Source organism: Bubalus bubalis, chromosome 17 (genome assembly GCF_019923935.1).
Source record: "Bubalus bubalis isolate 160015118507 breed Murrah chromosome 17, NDDB_SH_1, whole genome shotgun sequence".
NCBI classification, from domain to species: domain Eukaryota; kingdom Metazoa; phylum Chordata; class Mammalia; order Artiodactyla; family Bovidae; genus Bubalus; species Bubalus bubalis.
Window position 1 is genome coordinate 50772613 of NC_059173.1, and position 21998 is coordinate 50794610.

General features: G+C 37.9%; 1 protein-coding gene across 1 annotated transcript in view; it reads left to right on the forward strand.

Moving 5' to 3' along the window:
- Positions 1–13282: 13282 nt before the first annotated feature.
- The window catches only part of LOC123329975 (endogenous retrovirus group K member 25 Env polyprotein-like), a 79552-nt gene continuing 70836 nt past the window's right edge, over positions 13283–21998 (forward strand). The window contains exon 1 of the mRNA XM_045163168.1: positions 13283–13494. The gene's annotated coding sequence lies outside the window, so the exon portion shown is untranslated. The remainder of the gene's footprint in view (positions 13495–21998) is intronic.

Consider the following 21998-nt stretch of genomic DNA (forward strand, 5'->3'; position numbering starts at 1 on the left):
ATTTTGTCCCCATCAAAATAGGAATTAATATATTCTAATGCATGCATAAAAGACTGCCCTTATTTCCATTCTTCTAACTAATCTGTAAAATTTTAGTAAAAAAGAAAGGCATGGAAGAAAATGGCTGTTTCCTCAATACAATGAGGATAGTTATGAAAAAACAGGTCATTTAGGCATCAGGTTAGGCCATAATAGCAAGAGAACCCATAGTAGGTTCTAGTAAACCATGGATATCCCAGTATGCCATTTGTAGACTTTTGAAAATCAAGGTGTCAGAACTGCTTTTATGGCCCTGCCACTGCAGGCTACCCTAAAGGTCTCCTATGTCCACCCCAAATTAAGGTCTCTCTTTGACATACTATTGATGGAGTATCCTCAAGCACACCCAGTAAATGAACTTTGGAGAAAGACACCAGAAAAGCAGGAGAGTATACTGAGACTCTCAAGGAGAGATTACGGAAGTAGTGCTGCCTCTTTTTAGTTTCTCTTAAGAAAAGTCAGCATTTTAGAAAGAAGGTCCACATGAACAGCCTCAGACACTAAGCTAAGGTAGCCTAAGTGGAGACCTGAAGGTGGTGTTAGGAAACCAGAGAAGCTTCAGCTAGTGAGTCACCTGGACTCTATGGCCTTCCATTTTGTCATCTCACCAGGCAGACAGGATCCTAGAGTGAGGCAGGGTCCTTTGAGCTTACTTCTCAGCTAAGCCCCGGTCTTCACCCCCATCCTGCCTTTGGCTTGCCTGGTCCAATTTTAGCAATAATTATCCTAACTTACTTTCAGAGAGAATCCCACCTTTGATGTCTGATCATCCTTGATAACTCATCAAATTCTTCATCTCCTACTTGATATACAAGTCCTTCGTTAAGCTGGTTTAGTAAAAGTCCTCCCTACCTTTGATGTCCAGTGTTCCATGCCCTTGATCTTCTCATTGGCTCATTGGTTCTAAATCCTACTTGGCTCTAAATCCTACTTGTCTTTGTTCTACTCAAAGTAGAGCCTAATCTCTCTTCCTACTGTGAGAGTTTTGGTACATTTCACAACAGTTTTAGTGAGAGTTGGACCATAAAGAAGGCTAAGGACCGAAGAAAAGATGCTTTCAAACTGTGGTGCTGGGTAGGACTCTTGAGAGTCCCTTGGACTGCAAGGAGGTCAAACCAGTCAATCCTAAAGGAAGTCAACCCTGAATCTTCACTGGAAGAACTAACGCTGAAGCTGAAGCTCCAAAGGGCCACCTAATATGGAGAGCCGGCTCATTGGAAAAGACACTGATGCTGGGAAACATTGAGGGCAGGAGTAGAAGGTGGCAACAGAGGGTGAGATGGTTGTATGGCATCACCACCTCAATGGAGATGCATTTGAGCAGATGGCCCAGGGATGGGGGAGCCTGGTGGGCTGCCATCTCTGGGGTCACACAGAGTCGGACACGACTGAAGCGACGCAGCAGCAGCAGCAGCAGGAGATAATGGAGGACAGGGGAACCTGGTGTGCTGCAGTTCATGGTGTCACAAAGAGCACAAAGACACAGCTTAGTGGCTGAACAACAAAATTTATTTAACTGGCTGTGCTGGGTCTTAGTTGCAAAAAGAAAACTGTTAGTTGGGGCACGTGGGATCTAGTTTCCTGACCAGGGATCAAATCCAGGCCCTCTGCACTGGGAGCATAGAGTCTTAGCCATTGGATCACCAGGGAAGTCCTTCACAACAGTTCTGAATAAAGTCTTCCCCTACTGTTTTAATTAACAAATGTTGGAATATTTTTTTCTTTAATATTGCTGGCCCTGAGAATATGTGCAGGGCCAGAAACACACGCCACCGCCCCTCCCCCTGGGTGAGAACCTGAGATAGGAGAAATCCTAACTTGAGGCACCAAGGGACACTATGGAACTGGGTTGGAAAGCCAGCTGATACCACTCACCCACATGGACCTTCCACAAGACTCATTACCCTCAGGCTCATTTCACAGTTTATAAGTGCATATAACAATTTCATAAACCCAGAGAGATGTCTGTCCAATGTTTAGAACCTTGGATGGCTGAGCTTATTTCTGGTGGAAAAATACATTCTAAGAAAGCTAGTCTCTCAAAATTAAAAAAGTGTCCACTTTTTCCTTCTTGGAGAGCATGAAGAAAGTATTGCCCTGAAAACTTTGTATGAGATACCTGTAGAAAAGTTTGGATGTTTCTGAGATGGAAAGAGTATGCTAAAATAACTAACAACTAATTTTTGAAGTATAATATTTATTGACTAATAACTAGGTTTTATTTCATTGATGACCTGTTGAATAGCTTTATTTAAATTATTTTTACAAATAAAATTATTCATCAATATACAAAATACAAATGAAAACATTTTTTACATTTAAAATAACTTATTAGGAAATTTTTCCTGATATATACTCCTATAGTGGAAATTACTTCTCCACCATATCTACATTTAATATCAGTGTTTATACTTTTCCCTAGAACTTATATTTTTGTATAGTTTTATTTTTTAAATTTTGTCAAAGTTACCTACTATTTCTCTAAATTTATATTTAATGAATAATAAATTCAACTTCCTTGACTATTTAATAAACCCACTCTATGCCATAATACTATTTTAATTGGAAAATCACTCTATAGAAGCTGAAATATCTAGTAAGATTAGAGAAAATTCTGAAAATAAAAGATATTTTCAATTTCATTTCTACTGAAATTTATGTATATTTCAAATTACTTGCACATATAAATTTATTTTTCCCACATGTCATAGTAGCTTTCTTGGACAAATAGTATTACAATAAAACTAATAATATTACATGTCTATGAATCTTTAGAATATTTTATCAAAGTTTGATGGTATAACCAAAAACTTTCTAAATTTTATTTTATTCTATTAGACAATAAAAATATTAATTAAATATAGAAACCCCATCAAAAATAACTTTGGTACAAGTTATATACCAAGGCGAATTTATAAATTTAAAAAAAAAGCACATATTTTTATCTCAAATTATTTGTTTCCTTGCTCCTTTAGACTTTCAGGTGTTTATTTTAATATGAATATGTTCCTGTATCAGTGTTTTTAATAATTGCACATTAAAAAATACTTCAAAATTGAAATTATTTTTGTTATTCCATTATTTGAATATTATATTAAAGGTTTCAAAACAGTTTTGAAGAAAATAAAGCCAAAATGTATTGGAATTGTTTTCAAAATGCAAATGCCAAAGAGTGGTAAGACTAATTATTTATTTATTATAAATATTCAAACCCTTCAAAATTAATGATTGGCCACAAAAACAGGAAGCATTTATTATCATGCTGAACATACATTTTACATTTGATACCATATTTCACACAAAAATTGTAGTTGAGCTATTCTGTTTACACATTTTACATATACATTTGATAATAATAGCTCTTATTATTATTATTGTATAAAGATATTATGTACTAAGGTATTATTATTGTATATGACTAATTTATTGACTATGCCAAAGTCTGACTCTGTGGATCACAGTAAACTGTGGGAAATTCTGAAAGAGATGGGAATATCAGACCACCTGACCTGCCTCTTGAGAAACCTGTATGCAGGTCAGGAAACAACAGTTAGAACTGGACATGAAACAACAGGCTGGTTCCAAATAGGAAAAGGAGTACATCAAGGATGTATACTGTCACCCTGCTTATTTAACTTCTATGCAGAGTACATCATGAGAAACACTGGGCTGGAAGAAACACAAGCTGGAATCAAGATTGCTGGGAGAAATATCAATAACCTCAGATATGCAGATGACACCACCCTTATGGCAGAAAGTGAAGAAGAACTAAAAAGAGCCTCTTGATGAAAGTTAAAGAGGAGAGTGAATAAGTTGGCTTAAAGCTCAACATTCAGAAAACTAAGATCATGGCATCCAATCCCATCACTTTAGGGCAAATAGATGGAGAAAAGTGGAAACAGTGGCAGACTATTTTTCTGGGCTCCAAAATCACTGCAGATGGTGACTTCAGTCATGAAATTAAAAGACGCTTACTCCTTGGAAGGAAAGTTAAGACCAACCTAGATAGCATATTCAAAAGCAGAGACATTACTTTGCCAACAAATGTTCGTCTAGTCAAGGCTATGGTTTTTCCAGTGGGCATTTATGGATGCAAGAGTTGGACTGTGAAGAAAGCTGAGCGCCAAAGAATTGATGCTTTTGAACTGTGGTGTTGAAGAAGACTCTTGAGAGTCCCTTGGACTACAAGGAGATCCAACCAGTCCATTCTAAACGAGATCAGCCCTGGGTGTTCTTTGGAAGGAATGATGCTGAGGCTGAAACTCCAATACTTTGGCCACCTCATGTGAAGAGTTGACTCATCGGAAAGACTCTGATGCTGGGAGGGATTGGGGGCAGGAGGAGAAGGGGACGACAGAGGATGAGATGGCTGGATGGCATCACCAACTCGATGGACGTGAGTTTGAGTGAACTCCGGGAGTTGGTGATAGACAGGGAGGCCTGGCGTGCTGTAGTTCATGGGGTCGCAGGGTCGGACACAACTGAGCGACTGAACTGAACTGAACTGAACTGAATGCTTATTTAGAACTGATATGAACTTTTGAATTCCCTAGCAGTCCAGTGGTTGGGACTGTTTTCACTGCCAAGGGCCTGGTTTTGATCCCTGATTGGGGTACCGAATTCCACAAAGATCTTCTTTTCCACAGGAGAAAAAACAAGTTGATCCAAATATTTAGAAATAATATGAATTTTGTATACACCACCACAAATTCCAAGTACAGTTTTGCTCCATGTATATTTTGCCATAAATATATTATTTATATTACAGTGCAAAAGTAAATCATTTCATCTTCTAACTAGAATGTCTTAACAAAATTTGCAATCACATTTGAATAATTTTTTACGGTACATATCTACAGAATGTACCACTGAATAGTTTACCTTGGTTCTGTGAGATAGGTGAATAACTAAAATGATAGAAACTAACCCATCTTCTATCTGAAGCATCTGATGACTCTGGCATAAATTGAACTTCATTCAACTTTTGCCTATTTTGTCTTCTCCTGACATAATTAAGATATTGCTTCACGTTTAGTATTTGCAGGAGAAAACTTGGACTTGAAAATGAGTAACATTACTTTGGAGAAATAATTTGACCTAAAATAAAGGCCAAGTTTTATCGAGTAATAAGTAAATGCAAGTTCTGCAGTCAAACACTTTAAATTATCTTCATTCGGTACAGGATCCCGAAAATAAAGATTACTTTCAAAGTAATGGTGGCTGCATCTTCTAAGATTTGTTTCTTCTGGTTTTCACATGGTCAATGATGAAGGCTTGCTTTCCATTTATTTTGCAGATTACACACATACATCATCAAACATTAATATTCCTAAGAAATGGAAATTCAGTACTTATTAAACACTTATTCTTTTAAGATTAGTATTTTAAAATGAGTATATTTAAAAATTTTAATGTGTTATGAAGCAAAAAAAGTATCAAAAGTTGAGACTATACCAATAAAATTAAAAACACTGTAGGAAGAGTACTCAAGCTATTCTCTGTATTCTGATCAGCCTCAATTTTCTGTGTGTAATTTACAAATTACTTTATTATTTTGCTGTGTTTTCCATTGACACTATTGGCCACCATTGGCTGATAGCCTGTCTGCATCTTGCATGTTAAAAACCTCATCCTAAACCATGGCACACTGAGCTGTTTTAACAAATTGCAGATTGCAGCAATCCTATCTAGTATTACTCCTGCCATTGTTGTTGTTGTTTCGTCACTAAGTCATGTCCAACTCCTTATGACCCCATGGACTGTAGCCCACCAGGCTCCTCTGTCCATGGGGTTATCCAGGCAAGAATACTGGAGTGGGTTGCCATTTCCTTCTCTAGACTCCTGCCATAATCAGAAATAATTCATTAACCCTACTTACATGTGCCCCTTGTAATTAATTTTATCAGCTAGGCCTTGCCATGCTGACCTTGAAGAGAAGGGCTAGATAATTCTGCAAAAAGTTGAGGGGAAAGAGGGCATATTGCTGGTAGTTATTCATAATTGGCAACATACTAAAATGAGAACTTGGCACAGGGTATAATCATTTCACATATTACCAGCTGAGACCGTGGAAGAACTTGGATGGACAAAGCAACAATCTACCAAATTTATCCTGCTGCTGCTGCTTCTAAATCGCTTCAGTCGTGTCCAACTCTGAGCGAACCCATAGACGGCAGCCCACCAGGCTCCTCCATCCCTGGGACTCTCCAGGAAAGAACACTAGAGTGGGTTGCCATTTCCTTCTCCAATGCATGAAAGTGAAAGTGAAATCACTCAGTTGTGTCCGACTCCAGTGACCCCATGGACTGCAGCCTACCAGGCTCCTCCATCCATGGGATTTTTCAGGCAAGAGTACTGGAGTGGGTTGCCATTGCCTTCTCCCAAATTTATCCTGTATTATTTAATATTAATGATTAAAATTTAAAAGTTTAAAATAGTAACAGAAAATTAATCCATACAGATTTGATATAGCAAAAGATAAAAATGAAGATCAATATAGGCAAAGCAGAACACCTGGTCACCTTATTTGGCAAGCCTGACCAACAACAGAAGACTGAGACACAATGACTTCACGTCATGTGTGTAGGGCAAGTGCAGAGAAAAAGAGAGCAAGCCAGGCAGTCAGGCAAAAGGGAAATTTATTAGAGGGAAATGAGAGGGTGACTGGCCCTTAAGGAGAACCAGTGTCCTCTCTTCCTGATGGGGTCTTTCTTATATCCCACCAGTGAAAAATTCTCTGAAGGAATAGTTAATTTTTAGCCTGTAGTTAAGTCCTGCAGTCATGTAGCCAGAGGTCTGGAATCTGGTGGTCTTGTAGCTTTGAAAAGGTAGGCACCAATGAGAAAACAGAATGCCATTTGGGCAATTTGGTCAGTCTCAAGGTCAGTCTCTTTGTTTGCAAGTTCAACATAATGAACCATTTTAACAGTGAGACCCCATGTAGACCCTATCAACACGATGGCATATTGTAAAAGACCTTCAGTCACGTCCAACTCTTTGAGACCCCATGGACTGTAGTTAGGCTCCTCTGTCTATGGAATTGTCCAGGCCAGGATAATGGAGTGGGTAGCCGTTGCCTTCTCCAGGGGACCTTCCGAACCCAGGGATTGAGCCCAGGTGTCCCATATTGCAGGGGGATTCTTTACCATCTGAGCTATCAGGGAAGCCAGTGGAATACTAGGGAAAAATAAAACATCAGAATGGAAGGACGGGAATTTTCTTTCCTACATGCAAATTAGTTCCAGGGGAATAGCAGGCCAGGATAATTGTTGAGATACTAATACAGTTCTTTTTATTATTGATATTCTCTTCCTCTCCCTTTTCCAAAACATTGGTGTGATTCACAACTCTATCTCTTGGTAATTCTGACATGTTTAAGACCAGAAGCTGCGATAATCATTTGGGGGGCATTTTTGAAAATTGATATTCTTTATAGAAATTGTATTGATCATCCCACAGCATTGTTGGAGAGATGGGCATGGGACTGTGAAATAAATATGAGGAGAGGAATATTATTTAATGTTGGAAAGAGGATAGAAAGTGCAGATTTCTTTTTTTTTTTTTTAATTTGGCCACACCTGGAAAGCTCAGAGTCCTAACCACTGCACTGAGAGGAAATCCCACAAAGTGCAAATCTTATAGACAAAGATTTCTTAGGCCACAGAAAGAAATGACCATACAATTAAAGCAAGACAAAATACAATTTATCAAAATGAAAAATAAGTTTTGTTTGTCAAGACACATCATTAATAAACTTGCTAGGCAAGTCAATCTGGGGAAACTGTCAGCAAATCCTGTTTGGTAAAGCATATTAAGAATACATGAAAAGCTCTTATAAACCAATAATAACAAAAACATTTTCAATTATTTAAGAAAGTATACAAAGACTTGAACAGACACTTCTCAAAAGATGATCTATAAATGTTCAATAATGATATGAAAAGTTGTTTTATACAGTCGTTCATTAGGAAAATGTAAATTGAAACCACATTGAGATACCATTAGGTACCACTGGTATACCCACTAGAATTACTGAAATTTTTTAAAAAGTTCTGAACAGCATCAAATTTTTATAAGAATGTGGCACACCTGGAACATTCATACAATACTGATAGACTATAAAATGATACTACCATTTGGAACAAATTCTGGTATTTTTTTTAAATAAAGTTAAAGAGTATCTATAATTTGACTCAGAAATTTCACCTCTAGGTATTTTTCAATAGACGTAAAGAATATTCATCCACAAAACATTTGTACAAGAATGTCTTCAGCAATTTATTCACAGAGGTGAAAAGAAAAAAATACAGATGACAATAGGAAAATGAATGCAATAAGTAACTCAGCAACTAAAGGAACAAACTACAAAGACATGCAAAACATGGATGAATACACAAGAGGATGCCCAACAGTCCCAGTCAGCCTGGGACTGAGGTTCTAAAACAAGCACAGTCCCAGGAAAACAAGGATAGTTGTACTTTAAAAGAATTATGTTTATGATAAGAGGCAGACACAAAAGGGAACACTTGCATACTGTTGGTGCGAATGTAAGTTGATGCAGCCACGTGAGAAACAGTATGCGGGGTTCTTCAAAAGCTAAAAATACTGTATTGGTGTTTTTCTTTCTGGCTTTCTTCACTCTGTATAATAGGCTCCAGTTTAACAAAAAACACCAATACAGTATAGTAACGCATATATATGGAATTTAGAAAGATGGTAATGACAACCCTGTATGTGAGACAGCAAAAGAGACACAGATGTATAGAACAGTCTTTTGGACTCTGTGGCAGAGGGAGAGGGGGGATGATTTGGGAGAATGGCATTAAAATATGTATAATATATGAAACGAATCGCCAGTCCAGGTTTGATGCAGGATACAGGAAGCTTGGGGCTGGTGCACTGGGATGACCCAGAGGTATGGTATGGGGAGGGAGGTGGGAGGGGGGTTCAGGATGGGGAACATGTGTACACCCGTGGTGGATGCGTGTTGATATATGGCAAAACCAATACAATATTGTAAAGTAAAAAATTTTAAAAAACTAAAAATAGAACTGTAACATGACCTAGCTATTCTATTCCTGGATTTCTCCAAAGAAAACAAAAATACTAATTCTAGATGATTGATTTTTTTTTCATGGTAACTAAAAGATATAGGCCTGGAAAAAGTTATCCTGGTCAAATATGTGAGTAATATTCAGTAATAGTTGAAACTGCAAAGTATTCTCTGAGATAAATATCAACTTTTCTTTACATTATTTATTTATCTGCCCGTATTTTAAGAAAAATACTTGTATACTTTGGCATATGTTAAAAATTAAATCAGTTCAGTTCTGTTCAGTCACTCAGTTGTGTCCTACTCTTTGCAACCCCATGGACTGCAGCATTCCAGGCTTCCCTGTCCATCACCAACTCTCAGAGCTTGCTCAAACTCATGTCCATCGAGTCAGAGATGCCATCCAACCATCTTATCCTCTGTTGTCCCCTTCTCCTCCTGCCTTCAATCTTTCCCAGCGTTAGGGTCTTTTCCAATGAGTTAATTCTTCACATCAGGTGGCCAAAGTATTGGAGTTTCAACTTCAGTATTAGTCCTTCCAAAGAATATTCAGGACTGATTTCCTTTAGGATTGACTGGATTGATTAATTAAAAATCAAATAATTCCTTTTAAAAATCAGAACCCCGTCAAAAATGAAATTATATACAAATATATGTATATCATTTCATATATATGAAATGTATATATTTTAAAATATATGAAATTGGATTCTAAATGCCTTGCTTGGTAGAAATCTGATTGTTTGGCTCTGGAAATCCATTAGAAAGCCAAAGTTGTTGTGGAGATTAGGACAAGTGGCAAATGTACAAAATTGTGTTGTTCATGTCTAAGAATATATTTTCTCTACTTTTGTTTGGAATGTAGAAATAGTTGTTTATCACCAATTTTTCGGTTTTTCTTCTTCAATTTTCTTCAGGATACACCTGAATTAATCATTTTTACATTCATTTTGTGAACTCATAATTTATCAGGATAATCATTTTTAACATAATCAATTCCAGATAACTCTAGTTGACTATCCCTGGAAAGAATCACCCTAATATGTGTTATTAGAAGAATATTACTCTGGACTCTCCGCCAAGTATAAAGTCTTAGAAAACTCTAATTTCAAATATAAATTCAGTATCAATTTAGCAAAGTTTGTGTTCATTCTCTCCACCTTTGCAAATCAGCTTCATTACACTTTCATCCATTTTTACCATAAATGTGATGAAGCTGCTCAAATGAGACTGTTCACAAGTCACTTAAACTCAGTTTAGATAAATGTATATATTGGGCTTCCTAGGTAGTGCTAGTGGTAAAGAACTTGCCTGCCAAGGCAGGAGACGTAAGAGATGCAGGTTCAAACCCTGGTCCAGGAAGTTCCCCTAGAGGATGAAATGTCAATCTACTCCAGTATTCTTGCCTGCATAATTCCATGGACAGAGGAGCCTGGCAGGCTATGGTCCACAGGGTCACGACTTAGCATGCACATATGCACATATTTATACTACATAACTTTGATATAAAAGATACGAGATCACAGAGTTCCAGATAGGAGAAAACCTGAGATAATCCATAGCAATGTATTTAAAACTATGCATAAAAATTAAAAATTGAACTACCATATGACCCACCAATTCCACTCCTGTATATTTAGCTGAAAAAAATAAAAACACTAGTTTGAAAAACTACATGCAGCCCAGTGTTCATAGTAGCATTATTTACAATAGCCAAAACATGGAAACAACCTAAGTGTCCATACAGAGATCAATGGATAAATATATGGGGTGTGTGTGTGTGTGTGTGTGTATATATACACATACATGATCAGATATCACTCAGCCATATAAAAATATATGTGGTGTGTGTGTGTATATATATACATACATACACAATCAGATATCACTCAGCCATATAAAAGAATGAAATTTTGCCATTTGCAGCATCATGTATGGTCTTGGATGTCTTTCTGCTAAGTAAAATAAGTCACAGAGAGGAAGACAAACACTGTATGATATCACTTACACGTGGAATCTAAAAAAATACAACAAACTAGTAAACAAACAAACAAACAAAAAACAAACTCACAGATAAAGAGAACAAACTAGTGGTTACCAGTAGGGAGAGGGAAAGGGGAAGGAGTAAACTAAGGATATGGAAGTATGTGTGTGTTAATGGCTTAGTCGTGGCTCTTTGCACCCCATGGACTGTATCCTGCCAGGCTGCTCTGTCCATGGGATTCTCCAGGCAAGATACCCTTCTCCAGGGGATCTTCCTGACCCAGGGATTGAACCAACGTCTCCAGCATTGCAGGCAGGTTCTTTACCATTTGAGCTACTTGGGAAGCACTAGGGGAGTGCGTGTGTGCACATTTAGTCATATCCAGCTCTTTGCAACCAGCTGTAGCCCACCAGCCTCCTCTGTCCATGGGATTTCTCAGGCAAGGCTATTGGAGTGGGTTGCCTTTTCCTACTCCAGGGGATCTTCCAGACCCAGGGATAGAACCCTGGTCTACTGTATCATCTCCTGCATTGACAAGTGGATACCACTGTGCCACCTGGGAAGTCCAAGATGGGGAAAGAGGACAGAGAAACTGTTGGGTGTAAGATAGGCTCAAGGATGTATTATACAACATGGAGAATATTTGTAATAATCGTGAAAGGAAAGTAAGCTTTTGTAAAAATTTAAAAATTATTTTAAATAAACAAATCAAACTATGCATAAACAACCACTGCTAACAAGGATGTGTGGGTCACAGATTCATGGTAACCTAAGTTTCTCTCCTCCTATCTAATACACTGAGAGAAAATTTCCAATTGAACTGGTAGTATTCATTACACATATAGCCTACTCACTACAGAGACTACATCTTCATACTGTCACATTCCAGAAGCTTTAAGTAGTTAATAAATTCCATTTTTTAATTTGAATACCTCACAAACACTGGTTCAGTTTAGTTGTTCAGCTGTGTCTGACTCAGCGACCCCATAGACTGCAGCAAGCCAGGCTTCCCTGTTCATCACCAACTCCTGGGGCTTGCTCAAATTCATGTCCATCCAGCCAGTAATGCCATTCGACCATCTTATCCTGTCATCCCCTTCTCCTGCCTTCAGTCTTTCCCAGCATCAGGGTCTTTTCCAATGAGTCAGTTCTTCACATCAGGTTGCCAAAGTATTGGAGCTTCAGCTTCAGCATCAGTCCTTCCAATGAATATTCAGGACTGATTTCCTTTAGGATTGACTGGTTTAATCTTGCAGTCCAAGGGGCTTTCAAGAGTCTTCTTCAACACCACAGTTCAAAAGCATCAATTCTTTGGTGCTCAGCTTTCTTTCTAGTCTAGCTCTCACATCAATACATGACTACTGGAAAAACCATAGCTTTGATGAGATGGACCTTTGTTGGCAAAGTAATATCTCTGCTTTTTAATATGCTATCTAGGTTGGTCATAGCTTTTCTTCCAAGGAGCAAGCGATTTTTAATTTTACAAACACTACTGCTGCTGCTGCTGCTGCTAAGTCACTTCAGTCATGTCCGACTCTGTGCGACCCCATAGACGGCAGCCCACCAGGCTCCGCCGTCCCTGGGATTCTCCAGGCAAGAACACTGGAGTGGGTTGCCATTTCCTTCTCCAATGCATGAAAGTGAAAAGTGAAAATGAAGTCGCTCAGTCATGTGCGACCGCATGGACTGCAGCCTACCAGGCTCCACTGTCCATGGGATTTTCCAGGCAAGAGTACTGGAGTGGGGTGCCATTGCCTTCTCCTCACAAACACTAACCAGGACCTAAATGCATGTCCTCAGCAACCACTTTCCTCGTCTATTCACTTCTCCTTCAGTTTGCATCAGCTCATGGGGTTTCTAATTACATTCCAAGAAATAGAAATATAGGTTCCACATGGTTGGTTTTATTCTTTATCTTTTTTCCCTGATATCAGAATACTTTCTTAAGTCAGTTTACTTAGATATTTCTTCCCCCCCAAAAAAATTCATTCTGGGAGAAACAGAGCTGCTCTTGTTATACACATTTCTAAGTTGGTCTGAAACACAGTATTCCCCAGAGCCCTCTTGTGCACACATCTTCTCCCAATTATCAATTAAACAGTACTCTAGCTATCTTCCAGGAGGAATTCTGCAGTTACCAAATAACTTGACCTAACAGGAGCGAGATTAGTGGGCTTGACCAATCACAAAAAGTCTTTAAATCCAGGTCGAGGGCCGAGGCACCCTTTCCGGCTGGAGGTAAAGGCAACTTTGTCCCAAGTGATGAGGGCAGAATATGGCACCTGCGAGCAGCTTCAGAAGACAGTCAGAAAGGAAACAGTGACCTCAGTTCTACAACTGCAAGAAGACCCTGAGCTTTTCTTGGAACTTACATGCTTTAGAATTTAACTTGGAAGCGGACTTTGTCTGGAGCCTCCAGGTAAGGACTCAGCCTGACCCCACGCCTTGGCGTCAGCTTTGTGTTTTCCTGAGCAGGTATCCCAACCATATGGTGCCAGACTTTTAGGACCTAAAAAAATGGTGAGATAAGAATTTTTGTTATTTTAAGCTGTTAAATTTGTGGTAATTTGTTACCAAGCAGTATAAAAATGATACACCTCTAAATGTTCCATCTAAATGTTCCATATGCCCTTTTCCATACGAACAATATGCTTTCAAGTAACTGTCACATAAATTTTAAAGAATGTGTGCTGGTTTACCAAAAGACTGTGTGCTAGTTTAGCAAAAATTTTTGTACACTTGAACACTAGTTACATATTACACTATATATTTGTCAGAACTATCAATCTTTTCGTGTGCACTTCTAAAGGTTATTATAAATATTGCATTGCTTTTAGCCATTTTCCTTTGTAGCTCCTGGAAGAGAAACCCCAAAATAGTTCTAAGTTTTCGCGTTTTTCTACGTAATTAAAATCACCAGATGGCTGGTAAGAATGCCTGTTATGATCTTCTCTGATAAATTTTCAGGAATACTTTTCAGGTGACTCTTTTTGGTCAGAAACTAAAATGTATTTATGTCTGTGTCTTTTAATTCTTTTACTTTGTAAATTCTGAACAGAAAAAAAATTTAGTAAAAAAACTTCACACTTACTATGAAGTCTGTATTTCTTGTGTTTAGCTGCTAATGTTATCAACAATTCTGCATGTGTTGTAGATAGAATTTTATTTGGTGGTACTCAGTTTTATGACTATTTAGCTATTTATTATTTCCAGATATAATATTAGATATTGTTTCATCATGAATGCCACATAGAAAGTTGCAGACTTTTATTATGGAAGGCACACAAATATAGTTTCCAAATTTCATTGGAAAAACCTACAAAGACAGTTGTGATTTGAGAGATGCTATCATATTTTGTATCTATGTATTCAGAGTATTTTTGAGTTCCTATTTGAAATTGGAATGTTCAAATTGATGTTTGAAAGTAATAGTCTGGGTGGTTAATAGTTCTGATAATAACAAGATTTTGAAAGGTAATCCTAGATATTTTAGATTCAGTAGATGGATCTTAATATTCTTTCAAAAAGAATAAAAGCTTCCTAATACCAAAACATAGGCTGACATCAAACTTTTCAACATTTTACAAACTACAAAATTTTTTAAAAGGGTTCTTTGCAGTTTCAAAGGTGTAAAGTGTCCAGTTACCTGTGAAAATTGAGATTATATTTGCTGTTTTCTATCCTTGTGTATCATTTTTATTAACTGATGATATAATGCGGGTAACCATGAATAGATAGAAATGAGTATGCTACAGTGTCCTTTATAATTAAAACATCCAGCTAAAAAAGCGTGATAAATAGAAGAGCAGAAAATATATAAAAGATTGTAAATATGAATGCCAATCACAGATATACTTAGCCTTTTTAAATAAACTGGTATTTAACTGTCTCTGCAAGGTTGGTGTTAAAGCTTGGCTCCACCTTACTGTAATAAATGTAGGGGAGCCACTGTAAGATCAAAGTTGAATCATTAAGCCCCAGCCCAGGATTTTATCAGGATTATAGTTTGCTGCTGATAAGTCACTTCAGTAGTGTCCAACTCTGTGCGACCCCAGAGACGGCAGCCTACCAGGCTCCTCCAGATTATAGTTTACTGCTTATTAAAGCAGTTCATTAAACAATTTCGAGTGACGGTTTGGAGTTTTGTTGGTGCTATTAATATTACTGTGAAGCAGCTGCTTGATTTAATTCGAAAACACTTGTTCTTTTCTTTTACAAGCACGATTAGCACCTACTCTCTTGCCAATAAATTAGTCACTGTACCTATTCTTAAATGAAAACAGCTAACTACTGATTGTAATTAGAGCAGTAACCTATCACACCTGCCTAGGGCCTCTCATTCCAATGTTTTCCCCCACCTTAGAAATACAAGGAACTGATGCATCTTTGATATCAAAGTTCCTGTGTAAATATTATGCATTTTTTATTAAACATCTGAAGTAATGCTCCAAATAACTTAGTTTTGTATATTGAAGGGAGTTCCACTGTGTGTCAGAGTGTAGAGAGGCGATATAATTTATTGGACATTTACTACAGAATTGGTTTTGTAAATACATGAGGCACAATGTTATTCATATGGCTGCCTTAAAACCCATGAGAACATAACTTTAATTTAATAGTGTACTTAAATATTCTTAAAAATCAAAACAAAATAGCTGGGTTTTTTTAGTATCAAGTTAGTAGATTTAAGTTTTTGAAATTTCTCACTAGTTGTCTTGCTAACCCTCTCTCCTCTACTCACAACCCTCCACTCCTCATACACATCTGACAAAAATTTAACCTGAGGTATATAGCAAGAATATGATCACATTTAGAAGAAATTTTCTAAGTGCACTGTAGTATATTAAACCAAATTTTTCTCAGTCTGTCTACAATCTACTAGCTAGGCTGGCCAAAATGATTTAGATTAGATATCTCTATATAGGAATCCCTGGACTGATTCTTTAAAGATATTAATAAATGAAGATGACAAAAGGTTTTGCTGAGAATGCAGACTCTGTAATAAGTGCAAAGAGACATAACTCAAATAGATATTCAGCTGTCTAAACAACTTCTACAACTGAAATATAAATAATTACAGTGAATTTCTGATTATAGTATATTTGTCAATATTCAGTTTTTTCTCATCAAACACAGCCTATACCCAGGACCTGGCTTTGACCTGTCAGACCGTGAAGTGAGAAGCAGATGGATTTGAGTCAATCTAAGTGGATACTGAGCTGGATTTGGTTTTTAGTTTTACCTAGGTCACCTACAGTATGCTTGTCCTGATGGCTTAGTGGGTAAAGAGTCTGCCTGCATTGCAGGAGAACGGTGTTCTATCCCTGACTTGGGAAGAGTCCCTAGAGCAGGCAATGGCAGCCCACTCCAGTATTCTTGCCTGGAGAATTGCATGGACAGAGGAGTCTGGTGGGCTACATACAGTCCATGGGGTCACAAAGAGTGGGATACGACTGAGTGACTAATGCTTTCACTTTCAGGTCACCTACAGTAGGCTTGTAATGTTGTCCTAGGATCCTGGGTCCAGGACTGTTTCCTGCCCCAGCTGCAAAGATGGAGTTGTTTGTTTGGTTTCTTCCCTTGTCCTCTGAGGAGGTATCCAGGCTGGGCTAAGGCCATGTGCCTTTCCTGATACTGCAGCCAGTCACCCCCGTATATGTGCCCTACTGAGGCAGGCTCTCTGATTACCTGCTCTTCCTCTGACTTCCTCCTGAATACCACAAGGCATCTGTGAAGACAGTCCTTTTGTGTGGGGTTCTCTGAGGTCCCTTCATGTCAACCTGTCCCACAGTTGGCCTTTAGCATTTTGTTTAAACTGATTTCTCCTTGCCCACCTAGATAGTGGCTCTCACCACTGTCTACCATGTTCTGGATAGGTGAACTGCACTTGCAAGGTTCTTCCTTCTTGGAATTCAGGAAACTGTTTGTCCTGGCACCCCAGCATTCTGATGATTTCAAGAAAAGTACTAATTTTATGTTACCCTGCTCTTTTTTGTTTCAAAATGGGGAGTTGTATTCTTTCCAATTTTCTGTATCCTAGTCAGAAACTGCCTTATGTATTTTAAGCTCCTGCCTCATCCTCTTGAAAGGCTTTTGAGCTAAATTAGGATTTCATTTGGAATTCCTGCTAAAGTGACTCTAGGTCTGTTTATAAATCAATAAATTACTAAATAATCCATGGCAATTTTAATACTTATAACAATTTGACACTAGTTTTATTATCTAATAGAGAATTTTTTAAATATATGAGTTAATGTGATTAACTTTTATGGCATGTTATTTTGCATGGAAACATAAATCAGAAGAATCACAAACATCAAGTTCCATTCAGTTGAAGAACTAAATGAGAAAATATTCTTACAGTCAACGTTGCAATTTTTACTTCATAAAATTTTTACAAAACTTTTTCATTTGAAATGATATGGCTTAGCTGAAATACTGGATTTCTCTTCTGATGTGTTATAAAATGACCAAGTTTTTACAATGAAGGCTAGTATTTTGCACATTTGATGTAAAGAATCCACCATAGCACTTCTGATACAGTATTTTCATTAAACCTATTGCTGTCCTTTTTAGCAGTGATTATGATTTATCATTTTTGTTTTCCAAACTAGAAATTAATTCTTTTGTTGTTTTTTTAAATTTTATTTTTAATTGGAGGTTAATTACAATATTGTGATGGTTTCTACCATTCATCAATATGAATCATCCATTGGTGTATGTGTATATGTGTATATATATATATATAGCTAAGTTGCTTCAGTCGTGTCTGACTCTGTGTGACCCCATAGATGGCAGCCCACCAGGCTCCCCTGTCCCTGGGATTCTCCAAACAAGAACACTGAAGTGGGTTGCCATTTCCTTCTCCAACACATGAAAGTGAAAAGTGAAAGTGAAGTCACTCAGTCATGTCTGACTCTTAGCAACCCCATGGACTGCAGCCTACCAGGCTCCTCCATCCATGAGATTTTCCAGGCAAGAATACTGGAGTGGGGTGCCATTGCTTTCTCCGATATGTTCCTCCCTCTAAAACCTCCTTCCCATCCCACCTCTCTACACTGTCACACAGCACTGGCTTTGGGTTCCCCGAGTCATACAGCCAATTCCCACTGGCTACCTGTTTTACATATGTTAATGTATATGTTTCAATACTACTCTCTCAAATCATCCCACCCTCTACTTCTCCCACTGTGTCCAAAAGTCTCTTCTCTATGTCTGTGTCTCTGTTGCTGTTCTGCAAATACGATCATCTGTACCATCTTTCTAGATTCCATATATATACATATATATGCATTGATATATGATATTTGTCTTTCTCTTTCTTACTTACTTCACTCTTTATAATAAAGCCTGTTGATCTTATCAACGACTTTATTTGCTGAATCAATTCAAAACTATTAGATGGCCTCATACTACCTAATGGTCCTTGTTTCTCACAGTTGTTCTCTCTATATTCATTCAGCTCAGTTCAGTCGCTCAGTCATGTCCGACTCTTTGCGACCCCATGAATCGCAGCACGCCAGGCCTCCCTGTCCATCACCAACTCCCGGAGCCTATTCAAACTCATGTCCATCAAGTCGGTGATGCCTTCCAGCCATCTCACCCTCTGTCATCCCCTTCTCCTCCTGCCCCCAAATCCTCGCAGCATGAGAGTTTTTTCCAATGAGTCAACTCTTCACATGAGGTGGCCAAAGTGTTGGAGTTTCAGCTTTAGCATCAGTCCTTTCAATCTATATTCATTACTTTACTCAAAATATGTTTTTCCTAATACAAATACATTCTTATTATTTCTATTGTCTACATTTGTTACATATACTACATTCTCTTGCCTCTCATTATGCTTTCCCACTTATTTTTTATAATATTTTCTTTCATGATTTATCTAAACTATCAGCTGTTCTATGGATCTTTCCCCAGTTATCCCATTCGACATACGTCACTGCTCCCTTGCTAGAGTACTACCTCATTCTGTAGTTCAAAGTTTCTAATGAGGGATCTAATTTAGTATATTCTCCAGTCTCTTCTCCTGCAGAAGAATGTGACTTCTAGAGAGCAAGAAATGCATAGTTTTCATTAAATATCATACTTTCCTAAAATATATCTGGTATAGTGCTCAGCACCATTTATTAACCAATAATTAATTGATAAATCATTGGTTAATTATGTAGTGAAATTATATAAATATTTGTTTCATGAAAAAAATCTGTGCCTGTATACATCATTCAGTTTCACTGTAAAAATCAAATTCAGTTCAGCAAAAAAGAAATCTAATTTGGAAGAGTGTACTTATAAGATTCATACCGTGTTCTAAATCATTACATGTTTATTATTTTCAATCGCTTATTTAGAGACATCCATAGAACCATCATTTGTGAATAGGAAAAAAGTCATGATTACTGTCACTAGATATTTCCATTCTTTTAGCTCACTGAACTTTGTATATTAGAACTAAAATTTAAATATCAAATGCTCTAGAGACCAGTGGAAACTTACAACAAAGCATTAAATAATCTAAAGAAATTCAGTTTCTTTCAAACAGTGAGTCATTATTTTTTGAATTGATTTAAGAAATTGCATTTATTTTTCTGGAGTTGAGCTGTAGGAGTTGCTTGTATATTTTTGAGATTAGTTGTTTTAAAAAAAAAGAAATTGCATTTAAGACACTTTGATATGTACTTGAATACTAAGTCAGAAATTTTCTACCAAATTTTGTTATAATTTTATAAAACCCTTTTGTATATAAGTACTTGCATATTTATTTTCTTTTTATCTTTTAATAAAGGTTTTTAAAATTTAGTACAGTTTTAGACTTCAGATGGTTTTGGAAAGAGTTTCCATATGTCCCAAACCCATTTTCCCTTATTTTAACCTCCTCACATAGTATAAATGAGAAAGAAATGGCAGCCAGCCCACTCCAGTATTCTTGCCTGGAAAATTCCAGGGAGGGGGAGCTTGGTGGCTGTAGTCCATGGGGTCAAAAAGACTTAGACACTAGTGAAGTGACTTAGCAGGCACATAGTATTAACTTTTTACCCCCAAATAACATTTATTATACCACAAAACTAGATCCTAAGTATCTGTGAAAGGAAATGTTTGAGATCTTTAAGCTATGAATTTGTCTTTATATGAATACAGTACTTGTGCAAATATATACAAAATTGAGACCAGCAGCTGATTAATATGAGACTTAAAGTTCATTTAATAATAGACTTAAATACATTTAGGAGAAGGCATTGGCACCCCACTCCAGTACTCTTGCCTGGAAAATCCCATGGATGGAGGAGCCTGGTAGGCTGCAGTCCATGGGGTCGCTAGGAGTCGGACACGACTGAGTGACTTCACTTTCACTTTTCACTTTCATGCATTGGATAAGGAAATGGCAACCCACTCCAGTGTTCTTGCCTGGAGAATCCCAGGGACATGGGAGTCTGGTGGGCTGCCGTCTCTGGGGTGGCACAGAGTTGGACATGACTGAAGCGACTTAGCAGCAGTAGCAGCAAATACATTTATCAAAAATATCAACTATGTAGGCCTTAACATTTTTTCCAAGATTTAATTTGTTGTCTTCACTTTTCACTTTCATGTGTTGGAGAAGGAAATGGCAACCCACTCCAGTGTTCTTGCTTGGAGAATCCCAGGGACACGGGAGCCTGGTGGGCTGTCGTCTATGGGGTCGCAGAGTCAGACACGACTGAAGTGACTTAGCAGCAGCAGCAGCAGCAGCAGTTTATATTTTATGAAGTTAAATTGTAATTGCATTGTGTCTATGTGTGCTCAGTCACCTCAGTCGAGTCCAACTCTTTGCAACTCTGTGGACTGTAGCTCACCAGGCTCCTCTGTCCATGGGATTCTTCAGGCAAGAATACTGAAATGGGTTGCCATTCCCTTCTCTAGGTGATCTTACCGGCCCAGGGATCAAACCAGGGTCTCCTGCACTGCAGGCGGGTTCTTCACCACTGAGCCATCAGGGAAGCCATATTTGCATTGTAGTAATCTCAGAAGTGGAAATTTGCACACTGGTGTGTGTGTGTGTGTGTGTGTGTGTGTGTGTGTGTGTTGGGGGAGGGAGGTGAGCTGTGGAGGAAGGGTCAAGGAGGCAATATTGCTGGTTTGAAAGATGGAAAAGAGGTCATGAACCAAGGAATGCAGTAGAACTCTAGAGGCTAGAACATGCCGAGAAACAAATTCTCCCAGAAAGAAACATGATCCTTACATAAAGAAATACACTCCTGACAACACTTTAATTTTAGCTCAGTGAGATACAAATCAGCCTTCTGACCTGAAAACAATAAGATAATACGTTTGTGTCATTTTAAGCTTCTAAATTTGTAGTAATTTGTTGCAGCAGCATTAGAAAACTAATGTACTACCTCATGTAACAGATCATCTAAAATTGATGTGGGAAAGAGTGAAATAAAGTTCAGGAAAAATCCTACTGGATTGCTGTGGTCAGCTTGACTTGCCATTGGAGTGCTGTTGGGATCCATTTCATGGATTTGTGAGAAAATAACCTGCCCATCCCAGGAGAACTCACTCACTGTCCCATCCATATTATGCTTGAATGCTTTTCACTTGCTTGGTCACTGAGTTTCTTAGGTATGCAGCATTGCTCTCACATCTTTTATCTCCTGAGTTTTCTTTTTTTTAATTAATTTATTTATTTTAGTTGGAGATTAATTACTTTACAATATTGTAGTGGTTTTTGCCATACATTGATATGAATCAGCCATGGGTTTACATCTGTTCCCCATCCTGAAAACCCCCTCCCACCTCCCTCTCCATCCCATCCCTCTGGGTCATCCCAGTGCACCAGCCCTGAGCACCCTGTCTCATGCATTGAACCTGGACTGGTGATCTGTTTCATATATGATAATATACATGTTTCAGTGCTATTTTCTCAGATCATCCCGCCCTCACCCTCTC